Raw genomic sequence first — 20,280 nt, 5'->3', positions numbered from 1 at the left:
CCGCTCGCATTAGCCTCCAGCGTTCAGAGGATCTTATATCACAGATTTCTCTTTGCCATCTTGTGTGCACATAAATCTGCATATAAAGCTGAGAGGTAGCTATTGTATTTTATATTTCAAACATCTGCTTCTCTCCCCATAGTACAAGCTCTTGCTTTAAGAAGTATTTTGAGTTAACTTAATGTGCCAAATATATTTATATCCCACCCCTGTATCAAAATGTGCAGTGCCTTACAACCCCACCGCACCCTCTCCAACAAGTACTTTTCTTTACAAGGGTACACACCTTCAAACTGAACACCACCAATTCTGCTTGCAAGGCGCTACCAGGTGTACCTGGAGGGAGATCTGCTATTTGGCACAAGAATTATTTTGCAACCCCTCCAGGGCATGACATTTCAAAACAACCCTAGATTGTGCTACCATAACAAATTTTGGAACAAACCTTTCCTTTATAAACCTCCAGGCACTTGTCCAATCTGAATGTCCCAAAAAAGAAATAAAATATTAAAACTCCCTTTACTCTTCCATGATGCCCTTTCAGCTGTCTTCTTAAAATGATTGACCCCAAACACTGCCCTTTGAGTAGAGTAGGCTCAAATGAAAATTTTTTTACCTCCTCCTCCTCATCTCTACATTCACTTTAAAGGTTTGACCCTTTTCTCGAACACCATAATTTTAGTTTTTGTCATATTTAATTTCAAACTATAGTCCCAAAATAGTAATTTGTGCATAGCAGGCCCTGTTGGAGACCTGCCAGGGTTAAACCCAAAATAGATGTGTCATTGACATAAAGAAGCATGCTATAGAATGCACTCTTCAAAGCGGGTGGATTACCTTTCCTAAGGGAATTAGTAGAGTCAAAGTCTGAAAGGAATACATTTAGACAACCACATTTATTGGTGGGGAAAAGCAATGTATAATTCCTCAATCTTGTCTATCTGACAGACATTCAGATGTCTGCGTATCACAGTTGAATAAGAATTAATAAACCATTAGGGACCCCAATAAAAATATAAATTACACCACAAGATGTTTCTATCAATCAAATCAAATGCTTTCACCAAATCAGAAAAAAGCCACAAATAATCGCTCTCCCTTAACCTTACTGTATTTCTCCATGATGGTGCTCAGAGTGAAGCAGTGGTCCACTGTACTAAGGCATACGCTAAAAACCGCTTGGGAGGGCCCAAGATATTATTACTTTGAGCAAACTTCTCCAGTCCAAATGTTTGGAGAATATCCTACTAGCAATGTCCAGTAAGGATATTGGCCTAAAACCGTGGGAGGCTGGTGGTCCAATGACTACTTGTCCAAGGAGATGGCATAATCCCTGTCTCGACAAATCAATTAAACATATAATTTGAAAACGCGGCCCTCTAAAAGTTCCCATTGTTACTCAATAAATACTTTTTTTGGTCTTTTAGCAATTTTTATTTGCCCTTTTGAAATTATAAATCTGGCCAGATCCACACCACTCATTAAATCATTGTTTAATTTTCTTTTCGAAATTCTACCTCAAACCATGTGGCATCCCTATCTATAACCTGGACCTCGTGAAATGGGGATGCCGTTTGCCAATAGCTCTGTCCCAGATAAGACTCACTGACATTCCTTTGTGACTTCTGAACTGTTTAACAATTTTTAAAGAAAATATCTTAATTTCTTGAGAATTATTAATTCTTTCCAATGCCTCCTTGTTGAGGTTAGGCATTGCCAACCAGTCCCTCTGGCTGTCGGGCATCTTCTTTGTGGTACCTACCACTGGCCATTTGAAAATTAACTCAAGAAGATAGTGATCCTCTCTGTTCAATCAGAAATGCAAAATGTCATGACATTCCTGCAGAAAAAAACAGTCCACAACACAGTAATCAATGACCGAGGAACAGTATTACTCGTCTTGTATGCACCAGGAAAATTCCCGGGCAGAACGACAAAATATACCTGAAAATCAGTGCTCCATTTGTGATCAATTTGACTGTGCATACATTTGCAGTACATTTCTTTAAAATGTTTTGCTCGAGAACATGACGCCCCTGGTAATGTTTATTTAGTCCTACTATATTTTTGAACAACTTCACTGGTCCTATCCATCTAAAAATGTCCTACCCCAGTGAGGGGATGGGTGGGGGGGTGGGAGGGCATGAGAATGCCCCAGAATGAGCTGCCCAGGAGATTCTGTAATTTAACACTATGTGAATGTGTCGAACTGATCAAGGGTGTAATTTGATATTCTGTCATGGTGCCCAGTGTGAACACTGTGTGGTGCCAAATGCATGGCACTAAACATACTGCTTGCTGTACGACTGTCTTTTAAATAAAGGTTTAAAAAAAATGTTTTCCTACTGACCACTCAATTTCCTGTTAACAACCACTTAATGTTAAATGAAGTTAAAGGCTTTGCAAATTTCCTTTACGTGGTGTAGATAACGTACTGCAAATTAAAATGTTCTATTAACAGTCTTTAAGTTTATTGCATTTTTATTTGTGTTGCAATCACTTTTCTGCCAACTGAGGGCCAACGGAGCGCTGATATGTTCCGTCGAAGAATGGATGTTGCTCACCATTTCATTTGATGTGCACATTTTGCTCATTGCACACAAAAGGTTGGGGACCCCTGTAAATGTAGCAAGACAAGACTGGTGCATACAATGAGAAAATTCTTTATAGTTTCTATTTCTGTGTCCTGGGATGAATCTGATGATGTCATCACTTCTTTCCCTGGGGTAAACTCTCCCTATGTGGCCAGGGGAAGGAAGCCGCTACCTGAGCCTGGGGGTGGCTATATGAAGGAGGACCACCTGGGAGAGGCGACACAACATCATTAGGTAAAGTCACATTCCCCTCCCCTTCTCATTTAGGGATGTTCCCTCCATTCCTCATGCCTTAATGGCATATTGCAACACTATCCCTCAACCATGTACCAGATCTAAATTAAGTAATCCCCAACATGGCACAAAGAACAATTTATTAACCACTGAGACGAGGAAGAGGCAGGAAGCGGTAATGATCACTACCAAAAAGGTTTCCATACCAGTTTCCTCAACATCACATAAGGAACGACAAATGAAATGAGAAAGAGGAATAGAACAATAAAGACCACCAAGACCAGTAAGCACACACAGCAGTCTAGCCTTTGGAATCTATTCAATCACCCCGGGAAGTTTAACAGTAGTGCAGCTAACAGCAAGCAGAGAGAGCTGCAGATTCTGGACTGCACAGCGACCTGCACAGACACCAACTAGTACACTGTGGGAGAAGACGCTGCAGGAAAACAGTGTTGAGGTTGACCCAGACGGCAGAAGAGGAAACCGGAGTGGATATGGCACAACGCCCGTGAGCACAAGGCACCAGAAATTGTATACAGACCCGGCGATGGAGCAGTGACTAACAGGACATATGCGGAGCCAGCAACCTGAAGGGAACCAAAGCAAAGAAGTGCAAAGGATACTCAAAGCATCTGGTAAGCCCAGGGAAAACGCATGGGTTACCGGGTTACCTTAGAGAGTGTACGCCGCTTCATAGAAGCAACCCGCGAGCAAATTGAAATCTGTAAAGAAGCTAACATACCTGTAAGCTATGACATGATGAGTTGTTGAACCTGCACCTTAAATGAAAAAGCAAAGTAATTGTGAAAGAAAGCCAAGTAAATGTGAATGCACTGGGAAAAGGGGCAGAGGTCCATTGTATGACAGATATATTATCGAAACGAACACTGCTAAACAAGGAACAATACGCCAACAGTGGGAAAATATCGTTTTATAGATAAAAGGAAAACTCATTGTGTGAAAGCCCAGGCAGGAAATTATACCAGGAAAAGTTAAAAAAGTGTCTGTAATAAATTGCATACGGGAGAGTATCTCGAGGAAGATCCGTGCCTTCAGATTGTAAAATGTCATAGAACTCATTGTGTGAATGTCCTAGCAGGAGAGCATACCAAGTGAAGATATGTTTTTGAAAGACGAAAGAAGTCGTGGCAGGAGAGTATACCAGGCAAAGTAAAGAGTGAAGACAGCAAATGGGGAATCCCTAGGAAGTTGCATGCCCTTAGTATTCTAAACTATTTGAAACGTGACGAGAAACCTGGGGAAGGGCGCTATTTCCTTGAGAACTGTGAATGAGCTAAGAGGAGGGAACTATCCTCTTGGGGGTCTAAAGAACTTGGTTATTCTTTGGTTGATTTTTTTATATTGGCAAAGGGAACCCTTCCCTGGAACTATCAATATAATCCACTTGGCCATTTTTGGTTGGATTTACATCTTTGTGTTGAAGTCGAACATTCACATCCGATATGTCATGTTGATATATGTTTGAACCAGCCGATAAATAATGGCTCCAGAATCCAACCCATGAAACTTCCAATACAACCAATCTTTTCTGTGTTAACATACCATCTATACTCTGCAGATTGTCCGGTTATGTATGTTTGGAATGCAATGTCCTACGAAGTCTTAATAACTTTTTCAATGTTTTCCCTTCAAGTATGTTCAAGGCCATCTTGAACTTCCATGATCATATTTCGGCCCCATATAGCATGCAATGCAAGATTTTTGCCCGATAGTTAGAAGGGTCTTCAATAAATGGCCTCTATGATTACCCGCAAATGTATTAAGGGCCCCAGTTTGCTGGGCCTTCTTAGAACAGGCCGACTCCCCACGGGCAGACCATTTCAGATGATCGTCCACTATCACCTCTAAGTATTCATACAACTTCACATGTTCGAACCTCCTTTTTATGCATTCCCCAACAAAACCTCTTATTCTTTGCCCGCGTAGGCATGAATGCCATTATTTTTGTTTTATCTGTATTTTAAACCCATTTTGGATGGAACATTCACAAAGTGCATTAAATTTTGCATGCAGTCCTTTAGGTGTGCAATCAAGTAGTAGGAGATCATCAGCACAACCAAGCTATGAAATGGTGTTCGCTATTTGGGTTCCCTTCATCTTGTCTGGCTCTTTTGAAATCTATATACCACTCTTCTGTTCATTTACTCCGTTTTCTCTGCTATCGTGATTCTATTTCAGCATCACTTGCATCTCTTGGAGGGTTACCCTTTCATCCATTTTCTCTGCTTAGTCTTTAAATCTCTCGATGGGTTAGCTCCAGACTATCTTGGTGCTCTCCTGTCCTATTATACTCATTCTCGATCTCTTTGTTGCTCTTGTCTTTTTAAGTTGACCGTTCCTCGTCCACCCTGCGCTCAGTCTCGCTTTTCGTTCTTTCCAGCTTCTTGCTCCTCTTCATTGGAACACTCTCTTCCCCGATCTCTTCGATCTATCAATGTCTATTCTCTTTCAGGTCTCGTTGAAAAATCATCATCTTCTCCACTGTCCATGATTGTGTGCTTTCAGAATTGATATTTGAACCTCCCTATTTTTTCATATTTTTGTACCGTTTTAAAATGTTGTGCAGCGCTTTGGATAAAAGCGCTATATAAACTCAAATAAAATACAAATACCAAATTTAATAGGGTTTGCTTCAGGATGATCTAATACGGTTAGTAGATTGGCTAATACAAGTTGAAGAGTGGGTGCAAGTATGCACCCTTGTTTTACTCATTTACCAGTGGGAATCCATTCAGACACCAGACCACTGCCATCCAGTCTTACTAACCCGCGTATTGGTATGCAAGTGAATGATCATGGATACAAGGCCATTCAGAATCTTCCATGCAGCTAACTTATGCCAGAGACGCTCTGTAAGGACACTATCAAACGGTGCACTTAAGTCAATACATTTCTGTGTATACAGGTCATTGGCACTTAGTCCAAGAGTACTCTACCAGCGCAACCAGTGTTAACAAATGTGCTTGAACATTTCCAAAATCCTGTCTGATTACAAGGTATCATTTAGTTAATGGCACTCCAAGCCGTTATCTAGAAGCACTCTGGCAAACAATCTAGAAGCACTCTGGCAAACATGGAAGGTAAGTCCAGCATAGCCAATAACTGATAGATACCTGGATTATTCCTACTACCTTTCTTGTAAATGGGTACCGTCTTTCCAGGATCAAGGCATAATACATAGGCTAATGCAAGAGAAAAGACAATGAAGAGCCTCTGCCCATAATTCTGGATTTGTTTTTAATAGGGCATTACATGTGCCATCCGGGCTGTGAAGAATTTCATTTCTTAATTAAAATCACCAACTCTGAAAGTTATTTTAAAAATCCATCTTTCGTTCATGTCCCTCTGTGGCAGGCATTCACCAGATGAGACACCCAGTGTGATAGCTATATACTGTATCTGCATTACCTCGAAAGCAGATTAACTAATGCCGGGGTACTCTGACCTAAATTAATAACACCCCAAAACAGTCTGGCCTCATTGTTTGTGTGGGACCAAAGCATCAGACACAATTCTCACTTGTCTTTAAAATATATGTACGCAGCCATGTTTTTATATTTTCTTTTTTTGTTTTTTTATGGCCTCGATTAGGTTAGGGTTATTTCCCTTCTGCTGAAGTTTATGAACTACGGTTTCAATGTCCACTGTTAGGCAAGATTGTGTGCAGTACCCTTTGGGTGTACTCCAGCAAATATGACCTCCTGCCAATAGGAACCCAACCTTTGGTATAAGTCTGTACTACACAGGTTGGTAGTGTGGCTGAGCAGCCAGGCTTATCTCAAGAGGGGTCAATGTGAGCAGTAGGGTTGTAACACAGAGTTATTCAAATAAACACTTACACTCAAGGTTTCTTGATTAAACAATTATTAATTGTTGAGAATGAAACCACACTAGGTAGGTTCATATGGAGGTTTATTGTGTGTATGCCAGACAGATACTTGAGACCCCCAACCAGTACAGCATCACATCCCCAACTGATCAAATACAATACATAACAAGTGCCTAAGTTCCAATGCAGTACATTATGACATCAACCTTGCAATGACCAATGACAGCACATCAGGGATGCACAACATCTCCATAGCAACACTTAACATTCCCATAATACTGACAGCCCATATATAACACACCCCCCTCCCTTATCCAAAAAAAAAAATAAAAATGAAAAAGACATTAACAGAATCGATAAAGGTGTTTAGGAATTTCTACATGACATCAGAAGCCATTACACCATCAGAATCTACAAGGTGTGTAATACCTAATTCCTTATTTTAGCAACTCTTGATAAATTCCAAATTTGGCCGCTTTCAATCCTAACAGCCCCCTTGAACACATGGGCAACCGGACCAGAATACAACAGATCCCCCTTTTTATTAATCACAGGTTTCCTTATTCTGATCCAATCACCCACTTCAACAGTTGTTGTCTTCCTCATTGGAGCTTTCTCATTCATCTTCTTGACTCATTTTTCCTTTCGTTCCTCCATCCTCATCCTCACCTCCGCTACTACTTTATCTGTTTCTCTCGCTCTACCCAGCCAAGCAGGTGACAACATGGTGTTCCCTTTTCGTCCCCTCATCAGTTCGAAAGGACTCACTCCTGTCTCAACATTTGGTGCCATCCGCAAAGCATACAGACGTTCTTTAACAGCAATCCTACGGTCACTACCACATGCACTTGCTCCTCTAATTCCCTCCATTATACAACGATTCATTCTCTCAACCATGCCATTTCCTTGTGGATAATATAATGCAGTTTTTCTTATGCATTATTCCACATTTGAACACATATTCTTGAAACAGTTTACCAGTGAACTGTGGACCATTGTCTGTGAGAAGGCTCCTTGGCAATCCCTCCCTCTCAAAGACATTCTCTAAAAATTCCACAACAGATTGACTTGTAACATATCTCAATATTTTAAATTCCGTCCACCTTGAAAACATGTCTATCAAGGCGATAACAAATCTTCCTCGACCTCTACCCATATCCACAGGACCCAGAACATCAATAGCAAGGTCCTGCCAGACGCCTTCCGGTGCCATTGTTTTTCTCACTAGCTGCACCACAGCTGAAATATTCTTTCCTGATTTGATGCAAACTGCACATTCCCCCACTGCTCCCTCAATCTCACGATCACAACACGGCCACCAATAGTCTGCCTTTATAACATCCTTAGTCTTGCAGACACCCACGTGACCCCGGTGGGCAATTTCCACCAACCTTCCTCTCAAACTCCCAGGAACAACTAACTTGTCCCACCGATATAGTAGGTCATCTCTCACTGACAATTCCAATCTTACTTCGCACAATGATCTTTCCTCACCCGACAACAATCTCTTCTCTGGCCAAACTTCCCTGACAAAGCCAATAATGCGCCTCCACCTATCGTCAGACTTTAAAGCTTCAACCCACTCTTCCTTCTGTATCACCCCTTCCGTAGTGGCAAACACCATATTGCCAACATCCCCACATTTGTCATCCTTCCCATCATCGTTATCTCCTACTCTCAATCTTGAAGCATAATCCGCCTGTACAATTCTTTTACCGGGAACAACTTCCATGTTAAATTTAAGACATTATAACTTAGTTACCCAGCAAGCAACTCTCCTTGAAACTTTATCAAGCCCTTTGCTTTCAAATATTGCCTTTAATGGTTTATGGTCAGTCCTCAGAGTGAATTCCTGACCCCCACACAAAATGTTTAAGTTTCTCAATTCCCCAATGACATGCCAAGGCCTCCTTTTCTAGGACAGAGTAGTTCAGCTCAGCCCCTTTCAACATCCGAGAGGCATGTAACACCACTCCCTCAGTACCATCTGCTCCCACTTGGGACATCACAATGCCAATGCCCATTTCACTGGCATCTACAGAGAGAATCGTCCTCTTCTTGGTATCGTACATAGCTAATGGTTTCGCCATATCGATTCTCAATTTTATTTCGTCAAATTCCCTTTGGCAGTTTCTATCCCAGTCAAACTCAACACCTTTTCTCAACAAAGCCCTCAAACTTGTCACTTTATCAGCATAGTTTTCTACAAAGCGATGATAGAATTCTATGGTACCTAAAAATGATCTCAATTCTGCTTTGTTTCTCGGAACCTGCATTCTTTTTATCCCATCTACCAAATCTTTCCTTGGTTTAAGGCCCCCCTCCGATATTTCATGACCCAAATACTCCACCGTACGGGTACAAAAAAAACACTTTTGTCCTCTTAACGTAATTCCACGATGTTTGAATATCTTTAACACAGTTTCCACTTTTTGCCTTAAAGCCTCTTCACTTTTCCCGCACACTAACACATCGTCTTGGAAGCACCAGACATCACTCACTCATTTTAATAACTTGTCCATCACTTTTTGAAACACTGATGAAGCAGATATCAGCCCAAAAGGCATATGTCGGAATTGATAGATTCCTTCATATGTAATAAATGCCGTGAGTTTACGCGATTCAACATCTAAATCGATTTGATGATACGCACTTGCCATATCTAGTTTTGCAAAGAACTTAGCATTACCAATTTGACTCAGTAATTCACCCATATTGGGAAGTGGGTGTCGGTCTACTATAACACACTTATTCAATTCCCTCAAATCCATGCAAACCCTCAACTCTCCACTAGATTTTCTTACTACCACAACAGGGGAAATCCACTCTACAGCCTTAGCTGGTTCGATAATACCCGCCTTTTCCAATTTTCTTAGTTCCTCCTTCACAGCATCGCGCATAGTCATTGGCAACGGTCTGAGCTTTGCACATACAGGCTTACTTCCATCTTTCAGCGTAATTTTGTGCACCATACCCCTGAGACACCCTACATCGTTATTAAAAACTTTGGGGTATTTCACTATTAAGTCATTTACATCATCACCCACTTTGCCAGTTCCCATCACATTACCGATATTTAAAACGTGTTCTTCGCTGTTTGGATCCAGTTTGATACCCAATCCTCTTTGTTCTCTCCACCCAAGTAAAGTCTCTCCCCTCCTTGCGACATATATCTTACCATATGTCGTTCTCCCTTTAAAACTGAAATGAGCCATGCAACATCCCAACAACTCTATTTTACCGCCATTATAATCTCCAGGATTCTTATCAGATGGAATCAAGTCTTCCATTCAACCATGTACTATGTTTTCATAGGTAGCCCTTGACATTAATGTAATCTTCGAGCACAAGTCCGCTAACATTTTTACTTGTTGTCCATTCACCTTGACCCAAGCGGCGGGATGTTCGCACTCATCACCTTCTGAACATTTTACCATATTAACTGTGACTACCTCACTCTCAGACTCTTCACCTTCTCCTGACGACCCTACATCACATTCCTCATCAAACATGGTTCCCTTTCCCCCACCAATGCGATAATTCTTACAGCAGTTTTCAAAATGCCCCCACTTTCTACATAAATTGCAATTTGCTCGCATGCCAGGGCACATCGGAGAAGTCGATAAATGGCGTGCACTTCCACACCTAAAACATAAGCGCTCATCTCTTCTTGGACCTCTACGAGCAACATCCTTCTGAGTGGTCTTACTATCCACTTGACATTGACTTCCCCCCCACCCTTGCTCTGAGCCAAATCATTTCCTCTCACATGCTTGTTTTTCGTCTTTCTTTTTTCCTTAGTGCCCCCTTTTTTATTATCACCAATCTTCAACACCTCAATAGGTTGCGAGGACTTTACTTCTCTAGTACCTAATTTCGCCACACACTGCAAAGTATGCTCTATCCTCTTGGCAATACTTATAACTTCATCTAAATTTAGGTCATCTTTCAGCCACACTTCCTCCCGAATCTTATCATTCGAACAATGCAACATGAACTGATCCCTTATATGTTCATCCAACCCCCCACCGAATTTGCAATTCAATGACAAGTGTTTCAAGGCTGTAATATACTCTTCTACTGTCTCGCCGTCATGTTGGAACCTCATTCCAAAATGATATTGCTCCAACACAGTGCTAATTTTGGACTCAAAATGTTTATCCAACTTTAGCAAGGCATAATCAAAGTCATTTCTACCCCCTTTCACGTCCAATTCCGCAACATCAGGCAGCCTTTCATAAATTCTTTGCCCTTCATGGCCCAAAACGTGCATTAACATAGACACCTTCCTCTCTGTAGACATCTCATTGCCAAAGGTTGCCTTAACATAATGTAAAAATCCCCTTCTCCACGGGCCCCATTTGATTCTAGGTGGGCCTGTGGTAGGCATGAACATCTGAGACCCAGGGACGCCAGACAAAGCCATACTATTAGTACACAGTAGTTGACAGGCTCCTCACGCAGTAATATATGAGGGTCAGCACAAGTATCTTGTTGTTGCTGCTAAAGTGTGTGATCACCCAGTCTTTACCGTTCGCTGTGCTCTTCTTCACCCGTGCCACCCAAAATTTTATTCAATCACCACATCAAGACAATAAAAGACAATGTTACTGTCCTCATTCCTCATGCTGCAACTGACATCAAATAGTGCTCCTGTATGTGCCCAAGTACAGTACGCTGCTACTGTCAGCAAATAATGCTCATGTATAAGGATGTCCCGTCCCTTCTCACCTGGGCTAATACCAAAAGCAAATCACACATTCACTTTGATTGCTGTCTACGTTGCCGCCTTCCCAAATGGGCCCTGGGCGGGTATCAAATATCCTTGGTATTCCTCAGTTGCCGAAGAAGACTAGCGTTGTCACGTGATCAGGCACACGATTTCCTCCGTAGAAGGCACTGTGCGCGTGACGTGAATGCTCCGCTCCCGATGCACGTCACGTGACTGGCTGTTGCAACTTCGGAGGTAGGGAACCGGAATTGCTCACCCCTCAAAACATGCTGGGATAACCAGCTCCTAATCGGGGGTGCTGGCGGACTCCTGCTGGAGGCAGATGCCCACTCTCCGCTCCGGTCCGTGCACACTGCATCGCTTCGCCCGACAGTCCTCTAGCACCGCAGCAGCTATATTTTCCGCAGCATGGTCGCGCCTCGATCCAACTGCCTCTGGGCTCGGCAGCTGCAGGTCCTCTGCCTCGAAAACACAGGACCACGCTCCGCAGTGCTTGCCACACCGCACAAAGGACAAGTAGCAGTCCTCTATCTTCCGGGACAATGCTGAGCCGGGGGCCTTCACGCGGCTGCAATCAAGGCAGAGCGGTGACCATTGGCAGGACCGCTGGGACAAGGGTCGGTCTCGAGCGTTTCACCGGGTTGGGGGTCTCAGGACAAAACACTCCGTCAAGACCAGCGTGGGCGCTTCTCACCGCTCCCCAGTGCTCCTCACTTCTTCCATCCCATCCTCGTCGCCAATGTTGAGAATGAAACCACACCAGGTAGGTTCATATGGAGGTTTATTATGCGTATGCCAGACAGATACTTGAGACCCCCAACCAGTACAACATCACATCCCCAACTGATCATAACAAGTGCCTAAGCTCCAAAGCAGTACATTATGACATCAACCTTGCAATGACCAATGACAGCACATCAGAGATGCACAACATCTCCATAGCAACACTTAACATTCCCATAATACTGACAGCCCATATATAACTTTAATTTATTTAACAGTCAGGGTTATACTAGTGGGAATATCCAAGGTGAGGCGTTGCATTATAACGAGGAGGAAGGTGAGGCGGACGAAGTCCCTGAGATTTTCCTTGATTATTCCACTTGTACCTCCCTTCTACCCAAAGAAGCTCCCTTAATAAAATCCAATCACCCCTACACCTCTGGTAAACCAACTAGGAGACCAAACCACAATATACCCGGAAACTACCTCTCTCAGAACCCCTGTCTTCCTATATCCTACCCGAATACTCCCAGTCCATCTTCTTCCCGTCCCATTGATTATTATTTCCTGCACTCCCAACCTCCTCAGATAAAAGACTACCATTCCCACAATCCCCCTTGGTCAATTCAAAATAAAAACCCTGGACATTCCTGTTCATTTCAAAACCCACCCTTCCGAGATCAACAAAAATCCCTATAAACCGAGGTCTGTAAGTCCATATAACAACGTTTCCCCAGCCTACACCTTAGGACAATCAGGCACTCCAACCCTCCCCCTTTCTGGCATGAACACTGTTTTACGACCCGAAAGACAACAGACTTATAATTAAACTGTTTACCTAAAATGTCCTGACGCAAGGTCAGGCAGAGTCAGGCAATTAACCAGAATCACCAACACCTAACGGCCCTTTCCTTTCCCCATAGGAATAAAAGGTGGAGCAGGAGAGCACAGTACGAACACGGCAGACAGCACGACGAGACGGCTAACCACAGATGGCAGTGCAAGAGAAGTAGAAAGGCAATGGGAATCGAGTGGGTGGCGAGGAGAGAAGCGACCTTGCCCTTTTCACCCCAGGCCCACGGATCCTTCGAGGAAGAGAGCATAATATTGCAAGCAATAGCTCAAGTGTCATGCAGTAGATGTCAATGGTACACGGGGCAAGCCTGTGCCGATAAGCAGGAGTGAGGGCAGTTCCAGCGACTGTGGTACCGGCATGGACTCCAGTGAAGAGAAAAGCCAAGGAGTTCATCACAGCCAGTGAGTCGAAGAGTGAACCCATAAGAACTGGGCTGTGTTGAATGAAAGTCACAAAGTGGCAATTTTAAGGAAGTTCAAAGAACTGTGAGATTGTGTAGAAGGAACTGGCCCCAGGTGGGTGCTAACTTGAGAGACTCTTGTCGACCCAATCTTGATTGAAACTACATATACCAGAAGGCCGTAGGAGAGCCGCCAAAACAGGTCAAAGTGGTCATAGAGGAGGTCAAGCAAAATCCCCATATAAATCAAAAGACTTTGATCTACAAACAGTTAAGAAAAGCAAGGGAAGTGAATCCTGCATTGAGAGAAAGCAAGGGAAGTGAATCCCACCATAATTGCAAAAGTAAAAAAGGGGTGAGCACCCAGAAGGGTGGGACACACAGGTGAGCCACTTTCAACCTAATTGAGAGCCACAGTGAACCCGGTGGAGGGGGGCTAACAGTCGAGAGGAGTCGTAGCCCGGCAAAGGAGGATCCAAGGTAAAGAGTGAGACAGCAAGAGTGAACCTGAAGGAGGGATGTCAGTAAAGAGGGGTGAAGTCTAAGGTTCCAAGAAACAGTGTGTTGACAAATGTGAACCCGGAAGAGGAATGTCCATGAGAACTGTTTTAAAAAGACATGAAGATTTGTGAAGGAGTGAAAGCCATAGTCCACCTGGTGGATGGAGGCTTCAAGTTTCGAGAGGGGTCAGTGCCCACAAGAGGGGCACTCAGGGGTGAATCATCATCGCACTAAAGAACTTTCATTTGGTTTAAGGAACTTTTGGTATTTGAATACATCAGGCCCTCGAAGGCAAGAGACTTTCAAGAGAAATAAGACTGGCCATCGACGGTCCTGAGAGCTGGAAACAGAACTGTTGTCTCATGCTGGGGCAGCTCGAGCGTATACGGTGCTAGCTGGAACAGTGCTAGCTGGAACAGAACTGTTGGTTTGTGCTAAGAAAGCCCGAGCGTGTGCTGTGCTCAAAGATCCCATCTTACCCAGTACTCAAAATGTGGGGAAGGTAGAGCCATGCTACTGCATCCTGACTAATTATTTGAGAATACTTCTTTCTCTTCTTGAAAACTATCCCACACCCATTTTGGTATTAGTTGTAAGGTTTAGCAATAGGTTTCTTAGTATAGGCCCTTTTTTATTTGACACAGCACCACTAGGACTGCCTTATTTTTCATTTGATGGTCGACACTTGTTGATTAAGGTTTAGATTAGGCGTTTTTCCAACCTGTATAGAGTTTAATAAACACCTTTGAACTGTGATCACCTGTGTCTTTCTTTACTGTTGCCACCATGAGTTCCTTACATCCTCCAGTTGTCGACTCTGTCTCTAGTCCCAAAAACCTCACCTTTTAAGCAACTTCCCATTCATTCACAGCCCTAGGCTGTCAATCATCCAGCAGGGTGGCTGTCCTCCTGCCAGATGGCCAATCAGAATCAGTTTCACTCAGGCACACCTAGAAACAAAGGATTGTCACGTTTCTGGACCCTCCCTAAATTCCTGCCTTTCCAGACCGGGCTTCAGGGCTGAAGCCTTCCAAAGGCAAAATACACAAAGGACTCAAACCCAATTCTAACAACAGAGTAAACGGCCAGAAGAAACGAACTGACAAGAAATGGCGAAAAAAGAAGACAGGGGCAATTTTGAGAAAATGGTCAACCTTGGGTGCTGTACTGCAGCTGAGCTATCAGCCTGCAGATACATGGCACAAGAAAGTAAAAAAAAAAACCACTGCCACCAGAAATTCAAGTGAGTTAGTGTAACTGAATGTTACACGAGGAGTGGGAAAAAGGAGTTACTATGTAACCCCCCCCAGCAGGGTGGTGGGTGGTGTGCGCTGGACGGACAAAAGAAAAAAGTCAAGTAAGACAGGGGTCATCTTACTTTTCTGGGGAAGAGTAGCTCACCAAAGAAAAGAGAAGTCCAAGGGACTGCTCAGTGGCACTGCACAAAAAGCAGATGCCTATGGAGTTTACCAGACTCCATTAAACAGTAAGAAACACAAAAATACTAATCAGAAAAAAACACATGCGAGTGAGAAAATATTCCCGCTCACGAGTTAAAATTAAAAAGCTCCAAATCCTGCAAAAGAGCTGGGAATTTCTAAGGTTAAAGGGAATTGGCACAAAAATGAAAATTCTCCCCAAAACCCCTTACATTCTTATCATTAGTGGCCAACTATGTCAAGACACTCCCTCCTGATCTTTGGGTAGTAGTGCCAGCCCCAAGCACTTTATTCATCTTTTTCTCAACCTTCTTCACCCCCTTACTATTTCTCATATCCCTTGCTCCCGACACATTTTAGATGGCATAATATCAAAAACACCATTCTCTATTTTCTATCAACACAACTGCATTTTGCATTTGATTCAGATGTAATGATATAAAACTACTTATGCCTTCTCGTCTTGTTATTCTTATAAATCTTTTTATCTTGCAACACTTTCCTTCTTTTATGTTTTCCCTGCTTTTTCTTTTCCCATTTACACTTGTCATCTGTGAAAGATCAGCTTTATCAATGTTCTCCATCACACCAACCAAATGCTGTTGGTTACTTGCTGCAAAACAAAAGACGTGATGGCTGGAAGGTTTAGAATAAATCTTAACCTCTGGCATTGTTCTGGGAAACCCTCCAGACTATCGTTCTTTGCCCGCCAAGCCATTACAGAAGGGGAAAGACCATTTGAAAATCAGGTGTGGTAGCACCCCCGAAGAAACAGTCTAGCCCGAACTGCTAGGTCACATGCCTTCTGCACGAGAACACAACATTCCCAGACATGTTTTCGGCTGTATTGGGCCTCATCAGTGAGGAGTAGATTGGTTCTCTAGGCCCACGAGGCACGAGACCCATGTCTGGGCATACCCGTCCCACTCAGGGTGACTATCGCAAAAAACACAAGAGGTGATGGCTAGTTACTTGCTGCCTGTTCAGATTTTAACTGTACCAAGGCATTCAATCTTTCTAATCCACTTCACAAACCGTATTTTGTTAATATCATCAATTTCATAGATTTTTGTATCAATCTCACATGCAACATTAGAGGTTATTTTAGTATTTGAATGTTTCCGTAAGATTGTATTAAATAATAGAGTGTGAATCTCTAACTTAATTTTCATCTCTTCAACTTCAGATTCCTAAAGCCGAGCTTAAGATCTCAAGGGTCTTTCAGCTATGCCGACTCAAAAGAGCTGGAATGACTTCCCACTTAACCTAAGGCTGTGTTGGTCCTTGCCCAAATTTATACAAACGTTCAAGGCACTCTTATTCTTCTGACATTTCTGGCTCCCCTCTAACCCATGAGATTGTTAGGGTTGCTGTTTTATGGGTGTATTTTATGTGTGCACTACCATGCCCATGGGCCTGTCTTTATGCACAATATAAATAAATAAAATGAGCCCCAGATTTCCTCATGAGCAGATACAGTGATTGGAATTGTTAGCCCCAGAATACGTACTGTACATGCCACAATTGTCGCAGAGCAGGTATTGTGTTTGTAATTATAAGCCCCAAGACAGGTTTCTTGTCACATGTAACGGATTAATAGATACTGTATCAAAGTCATTAGTTCGAGGGCAGGTACTGTCTGGAATCGTTATCCCATATCCGGTATTGTGTCTGCACTCATTCGCTCTAGCCAGAGGATGTGATGAGCCTTTACCATTAGTGCTAGAAAAGGTAGTGTCTGCTGCTATTCATAGGGGTGTTGTTTCTGTGTCTGCAACCATTAGACCTAGAACAGACAATGTCTGTGCCTGCAGTTATTATCCACAGAATGGGCATCAGACGCAGAGAAAGTACAGGATCTGCAGCCATTAACCCTGGGGAATCATTACTTTCACAGTAGTCACTGAAACTGGAGACAGTAGCACGTCTGCAATCAATAGTCGACGCAGGCATTATATATATATATATATATATATATATATATATATATATATATATATATATATATATATATATATATATATATATATATATAATAATTTACACCACACCAGGGTCTGTGTAGAAGCTTGACAGCAGTTACTGCTCTGCGAGCATTCCAGTGCGTGAACTGTACCGTAAATGAGCTTGACAGCAGCTACTGTGTCTACAATACCAACAACAACAGGCTGACCTGATGTTTAGAAAGTAACGTACTTAAATGTTTTGATATCAACCTGTAATGAGTACATTAGATGTACAGCTTCAGCCTCTTACTTCAACGTGCATTTCCAGAGGTTGCAAAAGGGCTCCTCTTACAAATATAACAACAAAGGGGTGAGAATGAACTGAGTTAATGTACGCGAAAAGAAATGCATATAAAATGCATTACAAGAGCTGGATCGTTTGCACTCACCTGATGCTGCCTAGAAACCGAAAAGGAGCTTTAGTAAAGGGAGGCCAAATGTTGCTTTCATCATCAAGTGAAACACAAATATAAAGTCCCTATGAGACCCAATAGTATTGTAAGTCTGTTTAAGAGTTTGCCGACACTTTCTGAAATGCCTTTAAGGCGTTAAAACGTATTCCACGTAGGACATCTACGTACTTAGGAAGAGAATCATGGAGGACGGGGTACTCCGTGCCACGCACGGACAGGTATATTTCCTCCTGTTTTGATTGTGGTTGCAGCAACAGCAGGTCTTCATGTGTCTCATTGGATGGTAAGTAGTATCCCGTTCCCTCGCCCCCAAACAGAAGGGAGTTATTGCCGAGCAGCCCACGCAGAGGGAGTTTCAGGGCAGATGTTTTTTTTTTTTTACAAATTCGGCTGCCAGAAAGTCGGATTTATTTTTTGCGTAAGCATAATTGCATGTTTTCACCTCCAAATGGCAGCGACATTTTGCTGTATTTACGGGCTTGCATCAAAGATATACAGTGTATACACCCTTCTCTCATACCTGCCTAAACTCCGGGTCGCCGCTGCAGTTACCAGGTCCGTCCAAGCTTTCATCTGATTGGCTAAGGACGCTGCCGGTAACAAATGGGGTGGAGGTGTGGGCGGGACCTGGAAACCGCGAATTTTCTTTCATCCCACTCTATACTATATGAGCATTTTGGTGTCCCCCCCCCCCAGGGCGCTATTAGCCCCTGCCACGCCACCTCCCGGGAGTCTTTCAAGGGCCTCATTGTCATTGAATGAACCCGCGGCAGCGGCCCTATTTAACCTCCGCGAGGAAGTTTAAAAAAAAAAAAAAAGTGGCCTATCCTGGCCCTGCCCCCTGTTAACCAGGGGTGCGAGGGGGTGCCAATTCAACCAGGGCCCTGTTGCCAACCCTACTGATTTGTGCGGTAGTCTACTGCTTTTAGTCCTACCACCAGTGCTGGGATCCGGCCCCATATGTGTATCCGGATCTCGGGATCCGGCCAGAGTCAGTTGCCCCAAACCCCTGCCCCTCCGACCAACATTGCATAAATAAATAGCCCTATTAACATCGCACACAATGCAGCCCCCCAACTGCTTTCAGAGGGGAGCTGCAGGAGCTGTGCCGGGTGTGTTTTAAGTAAAAGAAAACGTTGCTTATGGCAAACAGAAATCACTGTTTTTGAATAGTACCCAATGGGATTTTTAAAAAAAAATAAAGTGGGAAGCAAATTGTGCATTTTAAAGAATATTTACTCAGCAACACTGGTCAAAACTATTATCCGCATAGTGAAGTAACTCATCACCAGTGCCATAGAAGTGGTTTAAAGCGGAATTGATATATAGTTTGGAAAAGAAGCAGCATGAAAGAAATAGCACAGTTATAAACTAGTATTTTAGACCTTTCCTTTGATCGGAGGTCAACTGCCAGCTATGCCCCCTAAACCCAGCCTCCTCTGCCAGTGTCCCGCCCAAACTCCAGCCCTACCCCGGCCCTTGTGGGATTCCCACCAATTATTTTCCATTTCCACCACTGCCTACCACCTACAGGCCTCCAGATTTTGTTATGAAAACCTACCGAGGCCCAGTCAGCCCTGTCCAGCGTGAGCAATGAGAGCAGCATCCAGGATTCATAGCCCATTAATTTGATTTATGCATTGCTGTCTGGCCATGGATTACGTGAAACACACTATGCCCAGGGCCTGGACACATACCTGCCTAACCTCCGGATTTCTCCCAAAGGCTCAGGGTTTTCACTAAAGAACTTGGAGTCCCTGGGTTTTCGTAGCAGGCCCACAGTTGCTGCTGCTCTGAGCATCAGAAGGGTTGGAGCAGTCAACTTGGAAGCGGCTATGGTGGCACTTGCTGCACCTTCATTCCCGAAAAGGGTGTTTTTAAAAAAATTGTCTGTGATGTATCTAATTAAGGGTTATTTTTGTTTGTTCCTGCCAGGGACGCACTGATCAAGGGCTTGCTAAAATGTTAACGAGATGTCGCAGCAGGACTAGGCAGGCATTTTCCCCTAATTCTTTTTCTTTTACATAACCCACTTGGCACGTTTTATTGCAGGCATTAGCCGACAAGTGTGTGGGAATGGTCCATTTCTCTAGCAAGCCACAGCTCACTGTGATGGGCTGCTTAGCATTTAAAAGCCCCATAATCTGCATCTGTCCTAAAGTAAATACCAGACTAACCATGCATAGAGTTCTGTGCTGTGTCTGCTTGGTTGACATGAAAACAATGTTTTTAGCCTTTATGAGACATTGCACATGTTATTTACGTCCTGCGTAGCAAGAAGCATTCCCGGTTATGAAATGACTGAACTGCATTCTGGAACTCGTAGTCTTGTAGTTGTAACGGGAAACCAGGGGTATATTCCCAGAATCAACTTAAAGAGACTGGAAGGCCGTCTCGGAATGGAATGGTGTGTGGGTTTGTGATGTTTGGAGGTCCCCTTCTCTCCAGCTGACAAGGCCTGCCTGCCTATGCTAGAAAAAAATGCCATTATCCGGATTAGTGTAATACTTGCAAATGCAAAAGCGCCCTGTA

General features: G+C 43.3%; 1 protein-coding gene across 3 annotated transcripts in view; it reads right to left on the bottom strand.

Annotated features, from left to right (window-relative positions):
• SLC35B3 (solute carrier family 35 member B3) overlaps positions 1 to 18,381 on the bottom strand; it is a 627,346-nt gene extending 608,965 nt beyond the window's left edge. Inside the window, exon 1 of one of the 3 annotated variants that reach the window (XM_069613487.1) lies at positions 18,269 to 18,381. The gene's annotated coding sequence lies outside the window, so the exon portion shown is untranslated. Of the gene's footprint in view, positions 1 to 17,724 lie in introns of all 3 variants that reach the window. The other 2 variants (XM_069613485.1, XM_069613486.1) reach the window with 2 other exon arrangements.
• Positions 18,382 to 20,280: the final 1,899 nt, after the last annotated feature.

Source organism: Ambystoma mexicanum, chromosome 5p, assembly GCF_040938575.1.
Source record: "Ambystoma mexicanum isolate Mex_15411 chromosome 5p, UKY_AmexF1_1, whole genome shotgun sequence".
NCBI lineage: Eukaryota > Metazoa > Chordata > Amphibia > Caudata > Ambystomatidae > Ambystoma > Ambystoma mexicanum.
Note: the sequence above shows the minus strand (reverse complement) of the source record. Positions and strands in the feature narration are given on the sequence as shown.